General features: G+C 50.1%; 3 long non-coding RNA genes across 3 annotated transcripts; 2 read left to right on the forward strand and 1 right to left on the reverse strand.

Moving 5' to 3' along the window:
• Positions 1-6,914: 6,914 nt before the first annotated feature.
• On the forward strand, positions 6,915-13,092 carry LOC126047838 (uncharacterized). The gene is made up of 4 exons (XR_007508717.1): positions 6,915-7,488; positions 7,798-7,856; positions 10,372-10,470; positions 11,190-13,092. It is a non-coding gene; the product is annotated as an uncharacterized LOC126047838 (long non-coding RNA).
• A 5,852-nt stretch (positions 13,093-18,944) lies between these two features.
• Positions 18,945-25,214, reverse strand: LOC126047832 (uncharacterized). Its single transcript, XR_007508716.1, has 2 exons — positions 24,839-25,214; positions 18,945-19,119 (listed from the first exon to the last, which is right to left on the reverse strand). It is a non-coding gene; the product is annotated as an uncharacterized LOC126047832 (long non-coding RNA).
• Positions 19,043-20,713, forward strand: LOC126047843 (uncharacterized). The gene is made up of 2 exons (XR_007508718.1): positions 19,043-19,130; positions 20,096-20,713. It is a non-coding gene; the product is annotated as an uncharacterized LOC126047843 (long non-coding RNA).
• Positions 25,215-25,801: the final 587 nt, after the last annotated feature.

A 25,801-nucleotide genomic window follows, 5' to 3' on the forward strand; every position in this document is an offset into this window, starting at 1 on the left:
TCTCAAGGGGCATTCCCGTTTCCAGTGTCCTTCTTATTTATAGTATGCACACTGATTTGGTCCAAGGGGCTGATTTAATCCCACTGGCGAGCCCAATCCAGTTCCTCTTCCTCGCCCCATTCCTCGACCATGTCCCCTTCCTCGGAGGGTAACTCCTCTGCCTTGTCCTATGCCAGCTCCTACTTCTAGAGCAGCCACTAACCTTGCATTCATTTTACTCTGTACTTCATCTCTATTTCTGTATACCACCCAAGCAACCTCTAATAATTTCCCCCAATCTTGAGAATCTGCTCCTTGTAATTTTTATAGTTTTCTTTTGATATCATCAGAGGATTGTCCTATAAATAATGGAGCCAATTGAGCTTTTCCTTCTTCAGACTCAGGATCCAGATTAGTATATTTCTTAGCAGCTTCTTTTAATCTACTCAGAAATTGAGTGGGAGACTCTCTTCTATTTTGTTTAATTTCATATAATTTAGACATGTTAATTGCCTTAGGCATAGCAGTTCTGATTCTGAATAGAACCCATTTTTGATACTGATCTAACAGTCTTCTCTGAGCCAAATTATTAGGATCCCATCTGGGTTCTGTAGGTGGAAAATGTTGTTCCACTGTTCCTTGTAATACTCCAGAAGCTACTTGTGCTTCTACCTGGGTTTTAGCAACCCTCTGGATCATATCTCTTTCTGCACTATCAAAAAGGACATCCATTATTACTTATATAACTTTCCAATCAGGATCCTGAGTCTGAATCATTGCTTCCAAAGCATGGGCTGTTTGATCAGGGTTTTCCCAATAGCTCCCAGCTTCTATTTTCCAATTATTTAAATCCACAATAGAAAAGGGTGCTTTAATAGTTGCCACGCCCTCAGTCCCAAGCGCCTGACAAAGAGCTTGAATAACTTCGCTCTGTTTAGCTCTTGTTCGCCCTGCGACAGGACTATTCATGGGCTCTCTTTCATCACTACTTCTGAGAACAGCTCTAGGTGGGGCTCTTTGAGATCCAATTATCATTTCAGTATCAACCTCTCATTCTTGCTTGTATAACTTTAAACTTCTTTGCCCAATACTACATGCAGAACAACACCTTTTGAGCTTATTGTCAACTTTTTTATTTCTTTCTTTTTCTAAAGATAACACAAAAGGATTGCTGGGTGGTATATTAATTCCACAATCCTTTTGCCGCTCAGGAAGATTCTTTAAGGTAAAGAACAAATTACAATACATAACTTTATCCCATTTTTGCTCACATCTCAAGAATAATGTAAGTTGTAACCTCACATTATAATTTAGCATCCCATTCACAGGCCACTTCTCCCCTTCATTGAGCTTATACAGAGGCCACAGATTATAATATTTAATCAAATCTCTCCGCATGTTGCCACCTGGAACACCCCCCAGCTGTTTCCAGTGTTTCAAAGTGCACCCCGAAGGTGATTTTTTAGGGATTTCACTCGATTGCCCTGTTCCCATTATCAATACCTTCAATATACAGAAATAAAAAATCGGAAAGTCAAGTATCAGAGCCTAAGTCAAAGTACCAAGCAGAGTTAATCAGAGATCTAAGGTCAAATCCAAAATCAATAATCAAATCCCAAAGCCTTAATCAAAGTACCGAATAGAGCAATTCTCAGAAACTAAACCAGATGGGTATCTCTGTCTTCAATCAGTGAGTCTGTTACCAATATTTGATAAAAGTTGAAATTTTACATAAGTTGGGTTTGGTTAAAAGGGTAAAGATTGTAGAATATAGGGGTTTGAAGCTCACAATAGTTATAGAAACTTAGGAACATACAAAATGTGCTGTATGCAATCATAAAAGAATGAGTATTGTCTTAGATCGGTTAACCATAGAAATTTTGACAGATTTGTTAGATTGTAGTGTTTTGTCTTAATGAACTAAGAGAGGGATCATTATGGACCTTAGTTCTGTGGTTTAGAAACCCCACTTTGATCAAGAGGCCAGTTAATGGAATAGGTAAGATTAACCAATGAATGTTATAGCATAAGAATATTGATAAAGTGATGCAACTGAGGGCCAATCACTAGAAACGTTAAATTTAAGAATTAACATTGAATGTACTTTTATGTAAATCTGATACATGATGGAAAAATTGTACTGCGCAGAATCACATAAGAGATGTCAACTATCGGACAAAGTGAGGAAGACTACGGAAGACCACCAGAGGGCTTCTGAAGACCACCAGAGACTTCACCACGCCTGCGTAGAAGGACATTTACATATGCTAATGATTTATTGGACAATTGATGATTATGTATAACATTTCCCAGAAATCTAGTGAATATGTATAACAGGTGTGTATTTAACCTGCATGATTAAACTAGACAGGTGCACACACTAGGTGGAGTGATCCCCTGTGTGCCCAGTGCTGCAATAAAGGAGTGCCTGCTTCTTAACTTCTCATTGCTGTTAAGGAGTTTTATTCCGTATTTTGGCAACAGTCAACTACCTTTTATCAGAAAAGTACTTCTACCAGAATGCCAGATTTTTAAGGATCCTTTTACATTTCTGCCTTGCTGTCTTCTCTTAGTCAGGCTTACAGGTAAGAGTACCAGACAGAATATCAGACCAGAATACCAGAACTAGGTTAATCAAAAGAATGCCTTTGAATAAAATTTTACCAGTGGCCTTGGCTTGTGAGCCCGGGGAACGGGGGATCAAGGGTCTGCCTGAGAAATCTCAGTGCCGGCTGGAGGTCCTGCGATCACATGTCCGTCAAGTCTCAGAAGCCTTGTCCCATCTGGGTGCCACTAGAAAGAAAACTCTATCCCAGCTGAAACCAGGACACTGGCTAATGCTTGAGGCTCTCCATGTTATTCCTACCATCTTGACTGGCTGTCCTTGTTCTTCGTTGCTGCTTTATAGTGAGTACCTTTTGCTCTGTAAGCAGCAGTACTCGCGCCGTGGGAGCCTACTGTCTCCCAGCCACTGGGAAGTCTCTCTGCCAAAGGCAAAGAGCAAAACACCCACGGCACAATCTACAGCAATTCTGCCTCTCAAGGAACCCAGCAGGCCCCTTTCTCTCGCCTCTTGCTCTGTCCAGCTAGGCTATAAAATGCGGTTGTTGCAGAAACTGCTACGCCCTGTGCCTCCTTCTTAGGTTGTTAGCTTGTCCCTGTGTACAGGCTGCTGAGGTCATCAAGTCTGTGATACAAGATGTTTTACATCTTGTGTTAAGAAAAGAACACTGTGGCTTTGTTATACTGACTAGTGGTGGATAAGAAATCCTGTATGTTGCAAAATGTGTAAGATACCAGAGAAAATTACTTCTGGCCGACCTTGCAAATTCCCTGAGAAGATAAAGCCCTTAGGCCCTTTTCAGCTAACTTAGCTTAGAGTGTCAATATGGTTTGTGACAAAATAATGTAAATCAAGAAAAGATAGGTAGTAGAGTTACTAACAAACATTCTTTAGGATAAGTTGTATCAAACATGTAAAGTGTCCCACTGCAGAGAATCACTAGAAGAGGGTCAACTAGCGGAGAAGTGAGGAAGACTATTGAAGACCACCAGAGGACCCTTGAAGACCATGAAAGATCTCGAGTGCGCCTGTGCCAAGGACATTTACGTATATTAATGAGCTCCTGGAATTCAGATGAGTATGTTAATTATTTCTAGGAAAAATCATGAATATGTATATCCATTTTGTATATAATCTCAACTGTTGAAAGAATTGGTATGCACGATAGGTGGAACGATCCCCTGTGCATCCAGCACTGGAATAAAGAATGCCTGCTTTCTAAAACTCCAAAATTGAGTCTTAGAGAGTTTCTGAAGTGCCGACTTACGGTAACATCTGCATGGGACACAGGCACCCTGGAGCGCTTTACACCGAGTCATTCCTTTCCCCTTGGGCAGCAGCGATCCTGCCGCTGCTACAGGCAGCTGCTTGCTCAAGGGCAAGTGGCTGGGATGAAAACAGGCTGCTGCTCCAGTCGGCCTAAGATGCTGTTCTCTGGGGACCCAGTGCAGGGAAAGGTGAGGTACTTTCTGCACTGCCAATGGCTCGTCACAAAGGAACCATGCTCTGGTTTTAGCAGAAAAAGATGTCGGTCGCAGGCAGGCACATATCACTGTGCACAGCTTTTTGGCAGGTGTCTTGCTTGTTCAAGTAAAGGCATATTTCTTGCCTTGCAGTCTTGATGCCAAAACAATCAGGGGTTCTACAAAAGCCTTTTGATATCAAAGCATGATGACAGCTAGATTCTACCAGCAGTGTATTTCAGCTGCGTTGCTAGCTGAAAATGGCTTGCAGGCCAGGAGATCTTTAGAGGGGTCTGAATTAAAGAAACCGAGTATTGAAGTGTGTAAGGAGGCAAATTAGGCAGCCAAAGGAACAGAGCTGCTGACACATTGGCAGAACGGCCTGTCCAGCTTACTAAGTCTTGTGTGTTGCAGGCAGCAAAGTGCAACCGTGACATTTGCTGGCAGGAGCGGCAAGGAGTGCAGAGCCACGCTCCTGTAGGGAGCAAAGATGGAACCTCGAGGGCTCTATGGTCCTCTGCTGAGGACACCTAATATCCCGACAGGCCTCTTTGCTTTCCCTGCTTCACGTCTGATTACTTTGCACGCTGGAGGGCAGGGCGGTAAGTAACACCGTGCAGCATCTCTTTGATAAGAGACAAGCCCCGCACAAGAAGCCTTGCGTGAGTGTGTGCAGGATTAGGAGAGCAGCGTTCTGATAGCACGGAGGTGCCCACCCCGACCGAGCCCCAGGGTCGCCGGGGTATCGCTCGCTTCCAGGTGGGCCGCTCGCATCTGGTGCGCTGGGCCGCGGCCTTTCCTGCCGAACAGAACCGCCCCTCTGGCACGAAGCAGCTTTGGGTCTCTTGTGGCCTGCCTTCAGGCTGTCACCTGAAGCAGGCGTTATTTTTTGTTGTAAATCTCTCGCCAGCGTCTGCTGACTGGCTGCTGTCGCTCCCGCAACCCTGATGCCACATGCAGAGGGATACAGCAGTCCCTGGGGCTTGCTCCAGGGGACACCCCCCCCCCCCCCCGCCCATTTGCAGGTTCCCTGTGCTGCTTCTCCTCTCTAGATAATGGGGTGCTGGGGCAGGGACAGAAGTGGCCACCCGAATTGTCTGTTCCTTGCACTTGACTGCTGTAAACGCTCCAGCCGCTCGGGTGCTTTTTGGAAGGGAGGCGATGAAGAGGCCTGCCCGGGCTGCGAGTGGGGAAAGGGCAGGGCGACGTCAGCCCTGTGCCCCCAGTAAGGAGTTGCCGCCTGCGGCTGGTCTCTACTGGGCTGAGCTGTCAGTCATCCCTCACGCAGCTGACGCTCAGAAGAGGATCGTTACGGCGGGGATGCTGCTGCCCGGCGCCCAAAATCCGGTACTACAGCTCGGAGGCTGCAAAGGCGCGGTGGTGCCCCTTTAACGGCAGCCGTGGTCCGACGGTACCGGCAGCGCGGCCCCGGGGGAAAGTGCCGCCGCGCTCGTTGCTTCCTCCCTCCCGGTAAGGAAACGCCGCTGCCGCCCTGCGGGCGCGGTGCCGGCGGGCGCTCCGCGCGCAAAGCGCGGAACAGCAGCGCCGGCACCGCACAGGTGCGCAGCAGCGCCGCCGCCGCCGCTGGTGCCGCCTTGTGGGCAAAGTGCGGTACTGCAGCCCGGCGTTCGCGCGCCGGCTCTGAGCCCTCCGGCGCGCCGTCGTACGGCCGGCGCGCATGCGCGGTCCCCGGGAGCAGCGTGGCGGCGCGCAGGGCGCGGGTCTCGGCGGCAGCGGGGAGCGCTGGGACCGTGGGTGAGGCGAGCGATCCCCTCCGGCGGGGGCGGCGGGTGCCTCCTGCCCGCTGGCCGCCCGGGGCTGGCGGGACGGGAAGCTGCGAAGCGGCCGCCGCGGCAGGCTCCCGGTCCGCCGGAGGCGAGCCGGGCCAGGGCAGCGCCGGACAGGTCCCCGAGAGCCGACAGAAGGGAAGAGGGGACGGAGGCGGGCACCCGCCAGGCGCGGCCAGCGGGCGCCTCCCCGAGTCGCCGGAGCTCCCCCGGCGCCTTCCCCCGGCCCCGCTCGGCCCGTGCGGCTGCCCCCAGCTGCAGCCCCTCCCCTGAAGCCTGTGCTGCAGCCGCAGGCAGCCCCCGAGCCCTGTCGTGAGGGCGGCAAGCTGGCCCTCCGGTGTTCTCGAGTCTCCCTTAACGCGGGTGCCGTTAGCAGCCGCGCGGGGAAGGAGCGGCGTCCGTCCGCGGAAGCCCCTGCGGACGGAGGGGCTCCGGCCAGGGTGGAGCTGCGGTAATAACGGTCGCTGCTGCCTCTTTCCCTCTGCCAGAGGCCACGCCGTGAGCGCGGTTCTCTCTCGTTCCCTCTTTGGTTTTCTCGTTTTCCGGGTGGCTGGGCCCGGCTACCCGCGGGGGTGCTTCGGCTGGGGGGTTTGGGGTGGGGGGGCCTGGCCGTGCTGCTGATGGCGGGGAAGTAAAGCCTGAAACGGCAATCGAGAAGCGGCGCCCTGCCTGTGCTGGGGCTGTCCCGCAGAGGCGTGGGGCCGGGCCCTCCGCAGGTCCCGAGCGCTCCCCGAAACTACGTGTGGGGCCCCGGGGGTGCAGGGCTGTGGGGTGGCGACGCTCGGCGTCGCCCTTGGGCGCTGCAGGGTCAGAAACGGAGAACAAGTTTTCTGTTCCTGGGGCTTGACAACAGGCTCGTGTGGCTGATGTGGGGGCTCGGAAACAGACCGAGCTGCCCGGCTTTGGGCCCAGAAACAGAGGTCCAGCCCTGCGTGTTTGGGCCTTGAGAACAGGCTCAGCAGCCGGGTTTTTTGGCTCCCAAATGGGCCCCGAGTCAGCTAGTGTGGGGGCCAAAAGCAGGAGCCGGCTTGGCTGGTTTTGCAGGCGGGTGGGAGGGTGTTGGGGGCTGCGGGGGGAAGCGGGGGGCGGGCAGAGTGCGTGGACCCTCTCCAGAGATGGGGGTCTGGTTGTATTGGACACCGAAGTTCGGGAGGCCGGCACACAGCGGGCCGAACTCAACATCTGCGGTGGTCTGTGGGGGGAAAGGCGCTTTTCAGACCCCACGTGCCCTCTTGGAGTCCAGCTCTTCTTTCTGTGCTGCTCAGAATAGTTGTTAAGTAATTAATTGCCCAAACTAACGGATATTTACTTGGCATGTAACTCTGATGTTTAATCCTAATGCTCCGGTTTTGACAGCAGTTGATATACAGCCTTATGGAAAGCCCAGACCATTGCACGTAGCTGGAGCTTGTAAGGAGAAGCAGCTGAAATCAGCCAGAGCTTCAGTGCGGAGCTGGGGCTTCAACAAGCCAGAACTGTAGCAAGTGGGAGCTGGAACGAGGCGGGGTGTCCGCTGTCTGGAGCGTGCATTATCCAGAGGCAAAAGTACCTGCGGCTGTAACGAGCAGAAGGCGCGATTAGCTGGAGCATCTTTTTGCTGGAGCATCCGTCAGCCGGACTACGCTCCCAGCACGGCCAAAGAGCGGCCGGGCGCAGGCAGGGCTGTCCGCAGCAAGCAGCTCCGAGCAGCGGGGAGGTGAGTTGTCCTGCCAGCAGGGAGCCCGGCCTCTTCCCTTGGGGATGCAATCCACGCCATGCTCCTCTCTCTGCGTGGAGGGTCTCGCCCGGTCCGTTCCTGCGGGCAGAAGCGAGGTGGGGGTCTCCCGGCTCTCCTGGGGCAGCCTCCCCTGCAAGGGGGTGCGGGCGAGGTGTTGTCGTCCCCTCGGTACCAGGCAAAGGGGAGAGAAACCGGCCAGCAGAGCCCTTCCGGCAGAATCTCCCCTGTCTTTTCACCGTTGGCTGGGTGTGACAAGCAGGTTCGTTTCTTTGTCTCCTCTTCTCACAGTGTCACCTTCCACATCACACGAAGAAAATCCTGCGTGGTCAATTCCGCTTGCTGCTCAGGTAATCGCACGTATCGGGCTGGGGGAGTGGAGAGAAACGCTTGTGAGTTCGAGGGCACAGATGCTCCACGTTAAACCCACAGAGAAGGCAAATTTGCTGCTAGTGCAGAAAAGCTGATGGAAAAATTGCTGTTAACAGATCGTGCCCTGTTCCTGAACTGGTCCCTTGATGTGTTTTTGTTTCAGGTGAAAGAATGAAATTTCCTATCTGGTAAATTCAGAGCTGCCTGTTAGCTTCTTCAGGGTCGAGTGTTTCTCTTCTCTCTGTTCATGTTGATTTTATGGGCAAGTTGGAAATAGCCTTTTACTTTTTTATGTATAACTGAATTTTTAGGAATATGTGGTGTCCCTGTAGTTCATTTTTGAGCACCTAGATGCCAGTAGAAATGTAATGAGTGAAACATGATGGGAACTGGTACTTAAACTTGATTTTTATTTGTTGGGGTGGTTTTTTTTTTTCTTCCCCATTAACAGTGTTGATGGCATGTTGTCCCGTGGCACAATCCCCATTCCGTTCAGTGGAGTCTTCAGCCTAGGACTTCTAAGTAAAAAAGTTTGTCCTTCCAAAAAGGGGCTAGTCATTCCTAGGACTGAGGCATAGACTTGGAGAGTCGCTTAAGTACGTGATTGGAATTAAAGCCAACTTTCAGTTGAAGTTGCTGCTGTTGGTCTTTGCTTTCATTGATTTCTCCACCACTCCCTCGTGGTTGGGAGCTCTGAATCGTAAAGTTTTTCAGTCTCTAACACATTTCCACCCCCACCCCCCAAAAAAAGGAGAGGCAGTGTCTAAAAGTTAATTAGTTTCCTCACAAATGCGTGAGTACATAAAATTTGAGTTATGATGATTAAAACCATAAAAATGACGGCAGTCTTGCAGATCTGGACTATTTCTGGACAGGCGTTCATCACACGCAGAAGTCGTCAGGGTATGGATCACCTGCGCTTCATGCTCTGACAAGACAAAATGCTGAGGCAGGGATGAGCTCTGAAAGAAAAAAAAAAAAAAAAAGGAGGATACAGGGTCACGGTTTTGTTGTGTTGTTGTTTGTTTTTAGAGAGTGCAATATTGACTGGTGCCAGCCTGCAGAGCTCTTCTGCTGCCTGACCTCTCCTTCTCTTTCATGGCTGTAATTGTCGTTTGGATAATTGTAGAAGAGCAGTTAAGTTACTTGCCTCTGTGAATGTGCTGGTAATACCAGGAAGGCAAATGCTTGAACCAGTAGTGAATAACTTGGCTACAGGTAGAATTTCTGAAGGAAGAACAGCAGCAGCAACAGGAAGCAAGTAGCAAGTGACCAAAAACTTGCGTGTGTCAAACGCATCAAAGCTTTATTGCTGAATGTTGTTTGGCAATATGTTCCAAATGGCTTTTTTTGGTAAACGTAAATTTTCAGAAAGTTCAGGGTTGCGTGTGGCAAAACATGTCCCTCTGCATCCGCGTCCTGCTACATAAATAGCATGGGTCGATGGCAAGTCCAGTGGCAGGGCTGCTGTTCCCTACTCTCGACGTTGTCTTAGTAGTGTTGCAGCATTTAGACCTTAACGGATGGGCTGAGGAATGGAAGGAGAATGCCCGTTTTCTGTAAGGGCTCAGAATGCCAACCCTTTTCTCTGCCTGCCGCTCCCCTGTGCGTGAGATGAAGTTGGTTTATTTTTCTCCCTTGTTCCTGGTCTAAATATTTCTGGAGCTGTTGCTGCTGTGGGTTTGCAGTTGGTGTTACTGCGTTTTTGTAGCATCCTAGCGATGGGTCGTTTCTGCTGTGGCGAAGCGTCGAGATACGGTTTTCGGTGTAAAGTGTCAGAAACTACGTTCACTGCAAACCGGTAACTCGCGGCACAGGTGAAACCGATCTGGCGCATGCAGCTGTGCTTGCAGGGATGCTCGGTGGCTTCTCATCAAAACGGCGGGCTGTGTGCGTGGACATCTGTGGGGTTGCACTCTGGGTCCAAGAGCATTAACGTATTTTTGCTGTTGGAAGATGGAATGGAGCGTGTGCCTGTTAAATCTCAGGGCAGTCAAAAGCTAGGAGGGACCCTGAGCGGGTTTGGTGGCACAACTGCGGTTTTAAAAGATCTTGCCCGTTTGGAGCAACGGACTGGAAAAAAATGATTCCTTTTTTGCAACAAGTCAGTTCACAAGGACAGATGTGTTGCTGTGCTCTTTAGCAAAAATACTCAACTTGGGACGTATAGGTTTGATGGAGCCTTGGCTGTACTAAAGCTTGAGAAAATGTATGTAGGTCTCTGGGTGTGTCACCTGCGTGTATCTAGGAAAGTGAGTTCTAGTGAAAGTTGCCAATGAGTCAAAAAAGAAAGGAGAAAAAAAAAAAAAGGCACGGTTGTCTGAAAGATGCAAAAGCTCTAGTGGCCTGTGTCAACAACTGTACTGAAGATGACGCAAAAATACTTTTTCCTCCACTCAGTCATACTGTCTTCACAAACCTTCACAAAAAAAAGGCAGCTTTAGCTTCCTACCCAGCTTTGTGCTAATGTGTTGGGTTTTTTTCTTCTCTCAGCTGGATGTCAGCTGGCACCGTTTCACTGTGGTTGCCCTTTCTTCTGCCATGACGGTATGAGACAGAGGGAAAGATTCCGTAGTGGCCTGCAAGTACAGGGTACGCCTACGATGTGTGTCTGCGTTTTTGCAAAGGTGCTTGCAGTATGGACTTTAACATTGAGAGTGTGCCAACTCTCCTTCTACTTTTTTTTACGTAAAATATTTTAACAGAAATACTAAAAATAAGTTCTGTTCTGGAGCATGTTACACCTATACAAAGGTTACTTCCCTCAGTTTATTTTCTCTTCCTGAAAGCATAATCATCTGTTTCTGTGTGCTTGCTAGTAAATGATACTGTGAAAATAATTTTGTACTAAAAGAGGGAAGAAATTGTTCGTAAGAGTTCAGGTGTTCAGAAGAAACAGACTTTGTTTTCGTGATAAAAGCTTTATGCTTTTACAGTCAATGAGTTTTTAAAAATATCTTATAGTAGTACTCAAAAACGTTATGGAGATAATTACCATCTGTACTGAAAGCAATCAAGGTCAAAGAAGCGGGGGGGGGGGGGGTGGGGGGGTGGGGGGGGGTGGGGGGTGGTGGGGGGTGGGGACACGGACAAAACAGGACAAACGGGCGTTGCATCTGTGTGTTTCCAGGCTTTCCCAGGAAGCATTAGCAGCCTTGTAACTAGTGACAGTGAGCCCTGAGGTGTTTTTGATGAGTTACTGCTTCAGGAATGTATTTTTTCCTTTAACCTACAGTGTGTAATTTTGACTTCAGTTGGAAAGAGATTTTCCAAAATGGAAGTCTTTCTCACTCAAAGAAATTTTGTTTTAGGAACTTCCCATCAGAGTGGATCTTCAGAGGTGATGGACTTGACAGTAGAAGTCATCAGTTACAAGACTTTTCACTCTCTTTAAAAAAAAAAGTAAAAAAAAAAAAGTCCAAAGACCCAAGCACAGCCCATCTTCCTAAAGTTGATGGCATCACTAGTCTTTGGTTTCTCAGTTGTAACAGTCGAGATAACATGAAAATGTTATACTCTGCCTGCTTCAGTACTGCCAAAAGCATTAGGAAATCCACCAGTGCTTTTTGGTAGTCTGAGGTATTGCAGCACTGGGGATTTTACAAACTGACTTGCATTGTTTAAACTGTAACTGCCAAATAGCTGTAGTATATGATGTGTTAGGTGTATGTAAGCAGTTAGGTATTTTTCTAAACGTTTAAAAAGAGAGGCAACTGAACGTTATGGGGTTTTTTTCCTGATGTTTTGACAGAGTGCTCTGAAGTACTTTCTTTCTGTCTGGCTTTCAATGGTGCATTTCCCTGGCAGTTCAGTAGCGCCTCTCTTGGGCAGCTCAGCTGGCCAGGTGTCCTTCTGCGTTATGTAACGCGCACAAAACCCCCTAGTCCCATTATAACTGTGTACTTTGGAGAGGGATAATTTAACGGTACGAATTCAGAGCTGTGCAAGTTAAGGTAATGGGAAAGGGAAATCAAATACTTTTACAGTATAAGTATTTTCATTGGATGTATATAAACATGGGCACACCTTTTTAGTGTAAAGTGAATTACTGAGATCTGTTCTTTATTTTTCATTTTGCTCTTTGAAGTTTTCCACTTCACTTTCAGCTTTATTCACCAAACAAGCAAGATGCAAAGAAGCAGTAGCAGTGCAAGGGCTGTAGCTGTTGTGGTGGATCCGTAAGTGTAGATTCTGATTGTGTATGACCTCGTCCCACAGCCTCCCAGGGTTATCTCCCTGCAGCAGCGCTGTAAGGAAGGGAGGAGATGTTTTCCAACACTGGCAAGAGTGTTTACTTGTACGCTAAGAAGGTGTTCAAAATGGTATCGATTAGCCTAAATGCTGATTTTATGTGTTCAAATCGTTCTTAACTTTTAGAGGAGGTGGTGTATTTCGAGATGACCTTTTTTACCTGGAATCCTCCTTTAGCTCAGCAACTCTTGTGGCAGCCTCTGCTGGCAGGGTGGTATGAGAAGCTGGAAGGTCCTTGACTTAGTATAAACACTGCTTAGCAACAAGTACAGCATCAGTGTGTTGTCAACATTATTCTCATCCTAAATCCAAAATGGCCCTGTACCAGCTACTCAGAAGAAAATTAGCTTTATTCCAGCTGAAACCAGGACAACCCCAAACCCCCTGATTCTGGGTCTGCAAAGGAAAAATACCAAACAAATTTGGGACTCCTGGGAAAGCCAAATCCGCCTGGATTTGCGCAGCTGGAAAGCAAAAACCCCACCCCATTTGCATGCACAAACCACAACCAAAAGATCACCCCTTTTTATGTTGTGGAAAAGCACTGAAACACACCCCAAACTGAGTATTTTGAAAGAGCAAAAAACTCCCCAGTTTGGGGAAGACTGGGGGTGAAGCACAGGCAGTTTGAGGGGCGTTGCTGGGGGTCCTCCCAGTGTGGATGATCTGGTGTGGATGCTCTGTTGTGGGTTATCCTAGGTGAGTTACCTGCTGTGGATCATACTGGGTGGACTCCCTGGGGTAGGTCATCCCCACCCGTGTCCCCCCATGCACCTGTGTACCCTCACCTACCCTCTCCCCGGCGTGTGTTTCTCCCCCATATGCCCCCTGCTGCTCCAGCCTGCCCCCTTCACCCATGCGAGTTTCTAACCCATGTGAGTTGTTTCCCCCTGCACCCCCTGCTCTCCTATCTCCTGCTCCCCCCCCCCGCTTCCTTTCCCTCCTCCATATTCCACACCACCCCCTCCACCTACCCATCATCCATCAGGCTCCAGACCCCTGTCATGCTGCCTGCACCCTGTTCTCTGTCATTTTTTTTCCTCCTTTTCCTTACAAGTTGTTGTTGTTGTTTCTTTTTAATGATGATTAAACTGTTTTCGTGTCAAGCCACGAGTTTTCTCACTTTTGCCCTTCCGATTGTCTCCCCGTCCCGCTGGGGGCGGGGGAGCGAGTGAGCGGTCGCGTGGGCCTTCGTTGCCGGCTGGCGTTAAACCACGACACGAGGTGAGTTGCAAGCCCTGCCTGGCTAATGCTGGAGGCTCTCTGTGTTCCTCCTGCCATCTCGATGGGCCGTCCTTGTTCTTCATCGCCGCTTTATAGCGAGCGCCTCTCGCGCTGTAAGCGGCAGTACTGGGGCCGTGTTGCAGGCAGCAAAGGGCAATTGTGACGCTTGCTGGCAGGAGCGGCAAGGAGTGCGGAGCCACGCTCCTGTAGGGAGCAAAGATGGAACCTCGAGGGCTCTATGGTCCTCTGCTGAGGACACCTAATATCCCGACAGGCCTCTTTGCTTTCCCTGCTTCACGTCTGATTACTTTGCACGCTGGAGGGCAGGGCGGTAAGTAACACCGTGCAGCGTCTCTTCGATAAGAGACAAGCCCCGCGCAAGGAGCCTTGCTGCTGACTGGCTGCTGTCGCTCCCGCAACCCTGATGCCCCGTGCAGAGGGATACAGCAGTCCCTGGGGCTTGCTCCAGGGGACACCCCTCTCTTACCCCCTCCCCCCCCCCCATTTGCAGGTTCCCTGTGCTGCTTCTCCTCTCTAGATAATGGGGTGGGGGGGCAGGGACAGAAGCGGCCACCCAAATTGTCTGTTCCTTGCACTTGACTGCTGTAAACGCTCCAGCCGCTCGGGTGCCTTTTGGAAGGGAGGCGATGAAGAGGCCTGCCCGGGCTGCGAGTGGGGAAAGGGCAGGGCGACGTCAGCCCTGTGCCCCTAGTAAGGAGTTGCCGCCTGCGGCTGGTCTCTACTGGGCTGAGCTGTCAGTCATCCCTCACGCAGCTGACGCTCAGAAGAGGATCGTTGCGGGGGTGCGGATTCTGCTGCCCCGTGGCCGAAGGTGGGAACTGGCGTTGGGGAGGCGCGCATGCGCGGTGGCGTGTGTCGGTGGGCTCCTGCTGTTGACGGGTAACCGAGACGCGGTAAGGCATCTCGACAGGCGCGCTGTACGGCGCTCGCTACTGTTGCGTGGCAACTAAAGCACATTACGACAGCTCGGCATCCGCGCTGCGCCTTGTACGTAGCACGCCGCTGTTGCCTGGCAACCACAGCTCGACACGACGCCTTGCTAAACGCGCATGCACGGCGTCGCGGTTTACGGCGCTCCTGTTGTCGCCAAGCAACCAGAACGAGTTACGTCAGCTCGGCAACCGCGCATGCGCACTGTGCCTTGTACGAAGCTCGGCGCTGTTGCCTAGTAACCACAATGCGTTACGGCAGTTCTGCATTCGCGCATGCGCGCTGCGTCTTCTACGGCCTAGCCGTTGTTGCCTGGCAACCAGAACGCGTTCCGGCAGATCAGAATCCGCGCATGCGCGATGCTACTCGTACGGCGATCACCGCTGTTGCCTGGCAACCAAAGCGTGACACGGCGCCACGATAAGCGCGCATGCGCGTCGTCGCGGTTTCCGGCGCTCCTGTTGTCGTCTAGCAACCAGAAAGAGTTACGTCGCCTCGGCAACCGCGCATGCGCGCTGCGCCTTGTACGGCGCTCGCTGCAGTTGTCTAACAACCAGAACGCATTACGGCAATTCTGAAACCGCGCATGCGCGCTGCGCCGTGTACGGCGCACATCGCAGTTGCCTGGCAACCAGAACGCGTTACGGCAGCTCGGAATCCGCGCATGCGCAATGCGCCTTGTACGGCGATCGGCGATGTTGCCTGGCAACCAAAGCGCGACACGGCGCCTCGGTAACCGCACATGCGCGCCGTCGCGGTTTACGGCGCTCCTGTTATCGCCTAGCAACCAGAAACAGTTACGTCGACTCGGCATGCGCGCTGCGCCTTGTACGGCGGTCGCTGCTGTTGCCTAGCAACCAGAAAGCGTTAGGACAGTTCTGCAACAGCGCATGCGCGCTGCGCCCTGTACGGCGCTCGCCGCTGTTACCTGGCAACCAGAACGCGTTACGGCAGATCGGAATCAGCGCATGCGCGCTGCGCTTTATACGGCGCTCACCGCTGTTGCCTGGCAACCAACGCGCGACACGACTTCTCGATAATTGCGCATGCGCGGAGGCGCTCCTGCTGTCGCCTAGCAACCAGAACGCGTTACGGCAGCTCGGCATCCGCGCATGCGTGCTGCGCCTTGTACGGCTCTCGCCGCTGTTGCCTAGCAACCAAAGCCTGACACGACGCCTTGATAACTGCGCAGGCGCGAGTGCGCTCCTGCTGTCGCCTAGCAACCAGAGCGCGTTACGGCAGTTGGCCATCCGCGCATGCGCGCTGTGCCTTGTATGGCGCTCGCCTCTGTTGCATGGCAACCAAAGCGCGACACGACGCCTCGCAAACCGCGCATGAGCGGCGTCGCGGTTTACGGCGCTCCTGCAGTTGCCTGGCTACCAAACCACGGTACAGCAGCTCGGGAGCCGCGCATGCGCGGTCGCGGCCCCATGCTCAGCGCTCTCTTTCGCCACCTAACGACCAAAGTCCGATACTGTAGCTGGGGTGCCGCGCATGCGCGCTGGTGCGTTCTGCCAAGCCCTCGCCGCTGCCACCCCGCGGCCAATGTTCGGTAGTGCAGCTCGGAGGCTGCGAGTGCGCGGGGCTGCCCCGGTCCTGCACGTGCTGTCCGACGGCACCGGCAGTGTGTCCCCGGGGGAAAGTGCCGCCGCGCTCGTTGCTTCCTTCCTCCCGGTAAGGAAACGCCGCTGACCGCCCTGCGGGCGCGGTGTCGGCGGGCGCTCCGCGCGCAAAGCGCGCAACAGCAGCACCGGCACCGCACAGGTGCGCAGCAGCGCCGCCGCCGCCGCTGGTGCCGCCTTGTGGGCAAAGTGCGGTACTGCAGCCCGGCGTTCGCGCGCCGGCTCTGAGCCCTCCGGCGCGCCGTCGAACGGCTGGCGCGCATGCGCGGTCCCCGGGAGCAGCGTGGCGGCGCGCAGGGCATGGGTGTCGGTGGCAGCGGGCGAGCGCCGGGACCGCGGGTGAGGCGAGCGATCCCCTCCGGCGGGGGCGGCGGCGGGGGCGGCAGCGGGGGTGGCGGGTGCCTCCTGCCCGCTGGCCGCCCGGGGCTGGCGGGACAGGAAGCTGCGAAGCGGCCGCCGCGGCAGGCTCCCGGTCCGCCGGAGGCGAGCCGGGCCAGGGCAGCGCCGGGCAGGTCCCCGAGAGCCGACAGAAGGGAAGAGGGGATGGAGGCGGGCGCCTCCCCGAGTCGCCGGAGCTCCCCCGGCGCCTTCCTCTGGCCCCGTTCGGCCCATGCGGCTGCCCCCAGCTGCAGCCCCTCCCCTGAAGCCTGTGCTGTAGCCGCAGGCAGCCCCCGAGCCCTGTCGTGAGGGCGGCAAGCTGGCCCTCCGGTGTTCTCGAGTCTCCCTTAACGCGGGTGCCGTTAGCAGCGGCGCGGGGAAGGAGCGGCGTCCATCCACGGAAGCCCCTGCGGACGCAGGGGCTCCGGCCAGGGTGGAGCTGTGGAAATAACGGTCGCTGCTGCCTCTTTCCCTCTGCCAGAGGCCACACCGTGAGCGCGGCTGTCCGTTCATCCCCGGGGATGCCGTTGACTGCAGCAGCCTCAGGCTCGCGTGGGCTGTCTCTGCCCGGCCTCCCTCTCCTCGCGGCACGGGAGCACAGAGGGACAGGCGGAGCGCTTGCTGGCTGTGGACGGGAGCTGCTGAAGCTGGAGAGGCCACAGAAAGGTAAAGAAGAAGAAACGGAAGGCCATCTGGCTGGCAGCTGCCTCCCGCTGCAGGCCAGAGAGACCCTGCCTCTGTGGGTGTGGGAGGATCCCTCCTCGTAGTCCGCAGCAGGTCAAGCCGCCAGGGTCTGTATGCGTGACCAGCAGCGCGGTACGGCCATGTAGTGAGCGAGTGAGGCTACGTGTCTAGAAGGCCTCATCTCGTAAGAGCTGCGAGGGGCTCGCGTGTTCCGTTATGCGGAGGACAGCCAAGCGACTGGAGTTACAGAAGAGGAAGGGAGGAGAGAAGGAGAAAGAAGCGGCTGAACTGGCAAAGTCTCCTGGCAGCGCCAAGAACAAGAGCTGCGGTGAGCCCCGGGCCCTCGGGGCCCTGTCTCCCCTCTTCAGCGTTCTGGTCCCTCCCTGCCCCTCCCTCCCTTGGTCCCCTCTCTTTCCCACACCCCTGCCTTTTTTTTTTTTTTTTTTTTTTCCCTTTCCTCCCTTGTACCTCTGATACTGAAAAGCCAGTCGACGAAACTCCCTAAGACTCATTTTGGAGTTTTAGAAAGCGGGCATTCCTCATTGCAGCGCTGGATGCACGGCGGATAGTTCCACCTGGTGTGCATGCCACAGCTTTAGCACAAACAGGTTATATAAAATAACTAATTGCTTATTAATCAGATTAGTATACGTATACATAAAAACGACGGCAACCGATTATCATAGCACTGCCTACATCCGATCACGCGCAATGACGGATCCATTTGAGTCGAAGGGGTGCTTTTGCGACCACCGACCCATTTGAAGTTCTTGCTGGCTGTCCTCGAAGTCTTTATTCTTGTCCTTGTTCTTTGATCTTGAAGCTTAACACAGTTTCAATCACATGTGGTCAGTTTCAGCATTGTTCCCATTTAGCGTACAGGAACATCTAGTCATAAGAGCAAAGAACTGCAAAACTTAGGAGTACCTACCTCTGCTAGTTAATTGCTCGGCTATACTTTTGTCTGTTGTTTCAGTCGTAGCATTAGTATAAGATTTCTAACCATTATTTACCAAATCTCACTTTTACAGTCACCTAGCAGCAAACCACAGCTGGTACAAAGTATTAAAACCATCCAAATATTTAGACGTGCCATACAGAACGTAATGGAAATATGCTATCAGAGGTGTCCGAGGGGCAGGGGGAGCGCCGGGGGGCACCCCGAGCCCCGGAGCAGACTCGCTGGCAGGACTCGATAGGTGCGCGACTGACTGAATAGACGCTGGCCGGCCGTCCCCTTTGCCCTCCGGGCTGCGTTTGCGCTCCCTCTGCACGGGGCGAGGGGCTGTGAGGGAGCCCAGGGGAAGAGGAGGTGAGGCGCTGGGGGGGGTGGGCCATGCCCCCCCTGTTCCTGCTGGGCTCCAGCTGTTGCAAATATTCTAGTAAAGAAATCAACATTTAATCACATAGAAGAGTTAGGTTTGATTAAGAAGTAAAATTGTGAAGCATAACGTATAGGATTGTTAAGTTTGAAACGTAGCCATAGGAACTTTAGGAGCTGTGTTATGCGTGACGCTAGGAACTGTAATATTGTTAAAGTTTGAAACAGCTAACCCTAGAGACCTCACCAGGAAGTTACTGTTTTTTCTGCATGCTGTTTCAGAAAACTAAGGAAACCATCATGGACACCAGTTTGCTGCCTGGAAACCCCCTTAGCCTTCCCATCTTGATTTGAGTATCGAAGATGCCAGTCAGCAGAGCCAAGTGTCACTGACCAATGATTGGTTTTAACTAAGAATATTGATAAGGCTATATAATCACAGGACCGATCATTACAAAGGTTAAATTTAAGAACGAGCATAGTATGCGTTTTTACGGAAGGAGCTTAGGTAACAATGACCTGACGGGAAAAGTCTGTAAAAACTGACGGATTTTGATACTAAGTGGGACACGCCTTTGGAGGAGCGATCCCCCGTGTCCCCAGCGCTGCGAAAAACAAAGTGCCTGCTTCTTAACTTCACGTTGGTGTTAAGGAGTTTTATTCTGGATTTCGGTAACGGTTTTGGCGACCCGGATGGGACCTTGCGAGTGAGACTGGACGAGATCGAGCGTCGATCGAACTTCGGCCGGCACCGAGGTATTGTCGGGGAGAACCGTCACCCTCGACACGCAAAGCTCCTCGCAGCGTTCCCTGGAAAAAAGGTAAGGCGCTGCTTCTTTGGAATTTGTTTGGAAAGCCTGCCCGTGAGGCGCGGCGAAAGTTTCGCAGGGTTGGGGCTTGGAGGGTACCCGTCTGGAGTGGAAGCCTAGGCGTCTGCCCGTAAGTCATAAGCGGAAGCTATTGCTGGGTTGGACTTTGTGTATTATTTGGGACAGCTGTCGTTTGCATTTATTTGGTATTTAGTATTTGAATGTATATAAGTATAATGGCATTAGCAAAATTGCTTAAGAATAAGAGTGCAGGAAATAGAACTGCTGATGAAAAGTTGCCAGAAACATCACCGTTGGGATGTTTATTGGCACATTGGGGTGAATTGCAGGAAAAGTGGTAAACAAACAGAACTTTGAGTTATAATACTATATTGCAATTACTGTTGTTTTGTAGGAGAGAGAGTAAATGGAATAAAGTACCACATGTACATTTGTTCTTTTTAAGTGAACTTATCTGACGGGGACTGGAGGGAAGTCTCCCAGCAGAACCTCTGGTTACAGCTTGTTACAAATATTCTGTTAAGTTAAAATTTTATATAAGCTGGGTTTGATGAAAAAGTAAAGATTGTAGAATATATAGGGGTTTGAAGCTCGCAATGTAGTCATCGAAACTTAGGAACATACAAAATGTGCTGTATACAGTCATAAGAAAATAAGTATTGTCTAAAATAAGTTAACCGTAGAATCTTCGACCGATTTGTTAGTTTGTAGCGTTTCGTCCTAAGAAACTAAGAGAGATCGTTATGGATCTTAGTTCTGTTGCTTAGAAACCCCACTTTGGTCAAGATTCCAGTTAGTGGAATTAAGTAAGATTAACCAATGAATGTTTTAGTATGAGAATATTGAAAAGGTGGTGTGACTGAGGGCCAATCACTAGAAACGTTAAATTCAAGAATTAACATTGAATGTACTTTTATGTAAATCTAATACATGATGGCGAAAATCATACTGCGCAGAATCACATAAGAGAGGTCAACTATCGGACAAAGTGAAGAAGACTATGGAAGACCACCAGCGGGCTTCTGAAGACCACCAGAGGCTTCACCACGCCTGCGTAGAAGGACATTTACATATGCTAATGATTTATCGGACAGTTGATGATTATGTATGACACTTCCCAGAAATTTAGTGAATATGGATAACAGGTGTGTATTTAACCTGCATGATTAAACTAGACAGGTGCACACACTAGGTGGAGTGATCCCCTGTATGCCCAGCGCCGCAATAAAGCGCGTGCTTCTTAACTTCTCATTGCTGTTAAGGAGTTTTATTCCGGATTTCGGCAACAAGCTGAACTGGGAGAACAGAAAATTGAATTTGAGTTGACACTAGAGTCACCTTTTCAGTTTTAAATACATTAGAGGGAGAGTTAAGTTTTGAAGAAATTGGTGGTGGTGGTGCAACAAGTGAACGAGAAACTAGACCCTTCTTTAAATCTTTAACAATGAAATTAGGAAAGCAATGGGTCACTCAGCAGTTTTTGTATGTGCCAAATTCTCCTAAACTCCTGTTAAGGAGAGATCTATTTGAGAACTTAGAGGCAGAAATTAAATTTAAAAATGGAGAGATTAAAATTTTAATTCCAGAAACTACACGTATCGAAGCAGTGGCTTTGTTGTTAACAGGATGTTTACCAAAAGCAGAAGATTATACCAGTCCAAGTATAATGCTGTCATTCCAATCGTCTGGACTGGGAAGTTCCTGGTAAATCCAAAAAGCAGAACCTGTGAGAGTTGATTAAAGCCAGGATCGAATCCGGTAAGAATTAAACAATACCCCCCAAAACCAGAAAGTCGGAAAGGGTTAGTAATGGTAATACAAAAATTTTTAAGATACAAATTGTTAATAGAATGTGAATCCAGATATAACACCCCGATCTTGCCTGTTAAAAGGCTGATGAAAAAGACGACAGATTAGTTCAAGACCTCCTCAGAGCAATAAATCAAATGGTACAAGATATTCATCCGGTAGTGGCAAATCCTTATACTTTGTTAACAACCCTAACGGAGAAATGAGAATGGTTCACAGTGTTAGACCGAAAAGATGCCTTTTTCTGCATTCCCTTGGATCCCAGTAGTCAAGAGGTTTTTGCTTTGGAATGGGAAAATCCTGAGACTGGGAGAAAAACACAATATACGTGGACGGTCTTGCCTCAAGGCTTTAAGAATAGTCTTACCATTTTTGGAAATCAACTGGCACGAGAATTAGAGATTTGGAAGAAAGAAAATAATCAAGAAATCTTGCTGAAATATACGGATGATCTGTTAATTGTAGCTGAGATGGAAGAACAATGCACAAAGTTAACTGTTAACTTTTTGAACTTTTTGGGAATCAGTAGATATCGAGTGTCAAAAGAAAAAAACCCAAATAACCCAGAAAGAAGAAACTTAAATTTGAGTTTTAAAATCCTAAAAGGACAGAGACAATTGGGAACTGAGAGAAAAGAGGCAATGTGTCGTCTCCCCGAACCTAAGACTAAAAAAAATTAATGACAAGCATTTCTGGGAATGGTTGAGTGGTGTCACCTGTAGATTATAAATTGTGGCTTGCTGGCCTGACCTTTATAGGAGCAGCTCAAAACCTCAAACGATGGATTGGACCGATGCCGAGAAAGCTACTTTCCAAGAATTGAAACAGGCTGTAGTAGGGGTGCCAGCCCTAGCGTCTGCCAGATCTCACAAAAGACACTTGAAACTTTTTGCTCGTGAAAGAAGAGGTAGAGCTCTGGGTATCCTGGCCCAATATTTAGGGCCAAGTGGGCGAGCTGTGGCCTACTTCTCGAAGCGATTAGATAGTGTGAGTCTGGGATGCTCTGGTCGTCCGAGAGCTGTTGCTGCAACTGTGCTACTGATCCAGGAAGCTCCTAAGTTCACCTGAGGACAAAGGATTACTGTACGTTTCCCATATGATAACTGTTGTGCTAAAACGGAAAGGGGGGCACTGGTTATCCCCTGGCAGAATGCTGAAATACCAAGTGGTGTTGTTGCTGGAACACGATGATGTTTACCTAAAAACTACTACCGCCGTTAACCCTGTTGCGTTTTCAACAACTGACCAAGTTAAAGGAGAACTGGAACGTGACTGCTTGCAGGCAATCGAAAGAGTTTACTCCAGCTGACTGGATCTCTGAGATGTGCCACTAGAAGAAACAGATTGGGAACTATATGCTGACGGAAGCGGTTCCATCTGTGAAGGAAAACGTTTCTCGAGATAGACAATAACTACTGAGGAGGTAATTGCGTTGCCAACTTTGCCTTCGATGATATCTGCCCAAAAGGCTGAATTGATAGCTCTTACTCGAGCTCTGGAACTAAGTCAAGGAAAGCGAGTCAACACTTGGACAGACTCAAAGTATGCTTTCGGAGTAGTACGTGCGCATGGGAGCGATACGGGGAGAAAGAGGACTGTTATCTGCACCAGGAACCACCGTTCAGCACACAGAACAAATACTGAAATTGTTAGAGACCATTCAAAAACCAACAGCAGTCACGATAATGCACCGTAAAGCACATCAGTTAGGTAAGACCGGTCCTAACGCAGGTAACCGACTGGCTGATAAAGCTGCTAAAGAGGCTGCAGAAAAAGGCATCCTAGCACTAGTTCCAGAGAAAGGTATAAAATTGCCTAAAGAAACTCCAAATTATAATGAAAAAGATGAAGAATTAATTATTAGATTGCAGGCTAACAAAATGAAACAGGATAGGCTGTAACACCGACAGGTCGAATAATAGTCCCACCCACAATAATAAGAGAAATTGCCCCATTGAACATCACAAAGTATACTGGGAAACAGAAAGTGAAATATGACAAAGATTGTTTAAACAATTATAAGCGGACGTGAAATGTGTATGTAAAATTATCCCCGAATCAGTAATAAGATCATCTTTGGGATTATTAAATAAGGAAATTTTTTAGAAGAATATTAGCAAGTTGATTTTATAGAATTGCCTTGAAAATAAGGATATATCCTAGTTTTAGTTGATATCTTTACTGGGTGGCCCAAGGCTTTCCCTTGTCGCACCAACAAAGCAAGGGAAGTAGTCAAAGTCTTGCTCAAAGAGATAATACCAAAATATGGGGTGCCTGTAAGAATGCCATCTGACAATGGCCCTCATTTTATAGCAAAGATTATGAGACAAGTTGAGCAAGGTATTATCTATGGATTGAGACTATCACACCCCACATAGACCACAAGCAAGTGTGTTGGGGGGAGAGAGAGAGAGAATGAACTATATCCTTAAGAAACAGTCGAGTAAAATTTGTCAGGAAACCTCACTCCTCACATGGGTTAAAGCGTTACCCGTGGCTCTATTAAGAATCAGAGTATAGCCAGAAGAGAAACAAAAGTCAAGTCTTTAGGAAATGTTGTATGAAAGACCGTATCAAGAGTCCTGTGTTCTGAGTATCTTGAGTGCCTTTGGAGATATGTTTTTAAAAGGTGTTATGATTTCTTTAAGCAATTCTTTTCGAGAACTTTGTCAGTATGTCTCCACAGCTGGACCCTTAGAATTGGACATAGCAGCGCATCCCTTCCGACCAGGAGATTGAATATATATAAAACCACCGAGAAGAGGAAAGGACCGTGTCGAGTCATTTTAACAACACTTGTAGCAGTAAAGGTCTGGGAGAAGAACCTTGGCTTCATTATTCGAGAATAAAGAAAGCACCCAACAAGAAACTGGAAGTCTAAAGAAACTGGCCCTTTAAACCAGAAAATCTATAAGTAAGTTTCACGTTATCTATTTGGGAAAACAGTTGTGTAAAGTTTATAATGTTGGGGTTGCTATTAGGAATATTGCTGAGGGCAATAATCTTTCTGTGTGTTTAGAGGGTGTATGTATTTTTTTTGAGGGGTTCTAAACATGAGATAAACAAAATGAAACAATTATTGTTTGAGCTGTTCATCTTGATATTAACCATTTTTGTCATTTGGATTAAAAAAAATAATCTAGTTTTGTAACTGATTCAAAGTTTTGTAAAGACACAAAATTTAACCTCAGTAACAGCCTGCCTTCCGATTCCAAAGTCAGATGAAAATCTAGTTCCGTGGAGAATACTGACATTGAATATAACCAAAACTTGAGAAAAGAGGTAGAACAATGAGAATAATTTTAGCAGAGTAAATTGGATGGATTTAAAAGGCAATTATTTTTTTTAAATTTGAAAGAAGGAATTATAGCGTTGTGAATTATAACGTTACCAAACCATCCACCTCACGGACAAAAGAATTAATTTACTCGCCCTTCGGGAGAAACTTGTACAAGCACCCCTTGGGGCTGTCAGCTGCCAAAACCGTAAAGACAAGTGCAAAAAGGAACTTGGGATCATGTTTAAAATATAAAACGATGTTTAGAACTTACTGGAGTTCCAGGATCCTTGTTAGAGCCACCCAGAGTCGGGACCATCTGTGGAAATTTAGACCGGTTTAGACAACCAGAGAAACATCACACATCCTAAACAGAGCTGTATGAAAGTTTATACTTGCAGCTCCTCTGACCCCAAACTCCCAAGACTTTCTCTAGTAGCTAAAGCTCTAAGATGGGGGTGTATTTGTAGAAAGGATAATAATACTTCACATGATCTTTGGTCCCCTCTTAATAACGGGAAAAATTTAGCTTGGAGTTGACTGCATTAAAGGACAGGTGAAAAGTTCAGGGTTAACTGCTTGGGTGACTAGTGATGCTGTATGATCCACTCACCTTTTCATGAAGGAGAAAAGCAAATCGTGGTCTTTAGACTTAATAACTCTATCCTCTCTCTGGAAGAAATCTCCCCTGTGGCCTCGCTCGCTGGTGGACCTGGGGAAATCGAAAAGATGATACCTGGCAATCGCCAAGTCTTAGAACTAAAATAAGATGGGTATTAAAATCTGTATTTTGACCCCAGTTAACACCTCTTCCACATCAGATGACTCTTGACATCTTTCACTCAATCAAGGCAGTGCCTGCTGCTTCACTTCACCTTGGTGTTGAGGGGTTTGGTTCCGGGTTTTGGTACCACAGCTGCGGGCCGGGGCTGGAGGAGCTGCAGGTGCGGGCAGTGAGACTGAAGGTAACGCCCCCTCCCTGGCAAGGGGAGGGGCTGCCAGGGGAGGGGCCGCCAGGAGCCCAGGCAGGAGCGGAGCTGAGCGGTGACCAGGCTGCGGCTGCCCCGAGGGAGAAGGTGAGCGGGGCCGGGCGCCCCTCGGAGCGCGAACGTCGGAGGCAGGGGTGGTCCGGGGGAGGTGAGGGCCGCCTGTGCCGAGGCCGGGGGGGAGCCCTGGGGGCTCACAGGGCGGCTGAGAGAATGTGCGCGCGGGGGTGGGGGTGGGGGGGCACTGACAGGGCAGCTGAGAGAACGGGCGCGCGGGGGGGGGGGCGGGGCGCTGACAGGGAAGCTGAGAGAACGGGCGCGCGGGGGCGGGGGGGGGCGCTGACGGGGCGGCTGAGAGAACGGGCGTGCGGGGGTGGGGGGGGCGCTGACAGGGCGGCTGAGAGAACAGGTGCGCGGGGGTGGGTGGGGGGGCGCGCTGACAGGGCGGCTGAGAGAACGGGTGCGCGGGGGGACTCACCGTGGCGGGGCTGCGCAGTCGGCCGGCGGGTCCCGGGGAAAACCCCGAGGAGGACGGCGGGGTCCCTGTCGGACGCACGGAGCGGCAGCGGGGCCGCGCCGTGCCGGAGCGG

Source organism: Accipiter gentilis, chromosome 2 (genome assembly GCF_929443795.1).
Source record: "Accipiter gentilis chromosome 2, bAccGen1.1, whole genome shotgun sequence".
Taxonomy (NCBI): Eukaryota; Metazoa; Chordata; class Aves; order Accipitriformes; family Accipitridae; genus Astur; species Astur gentilis.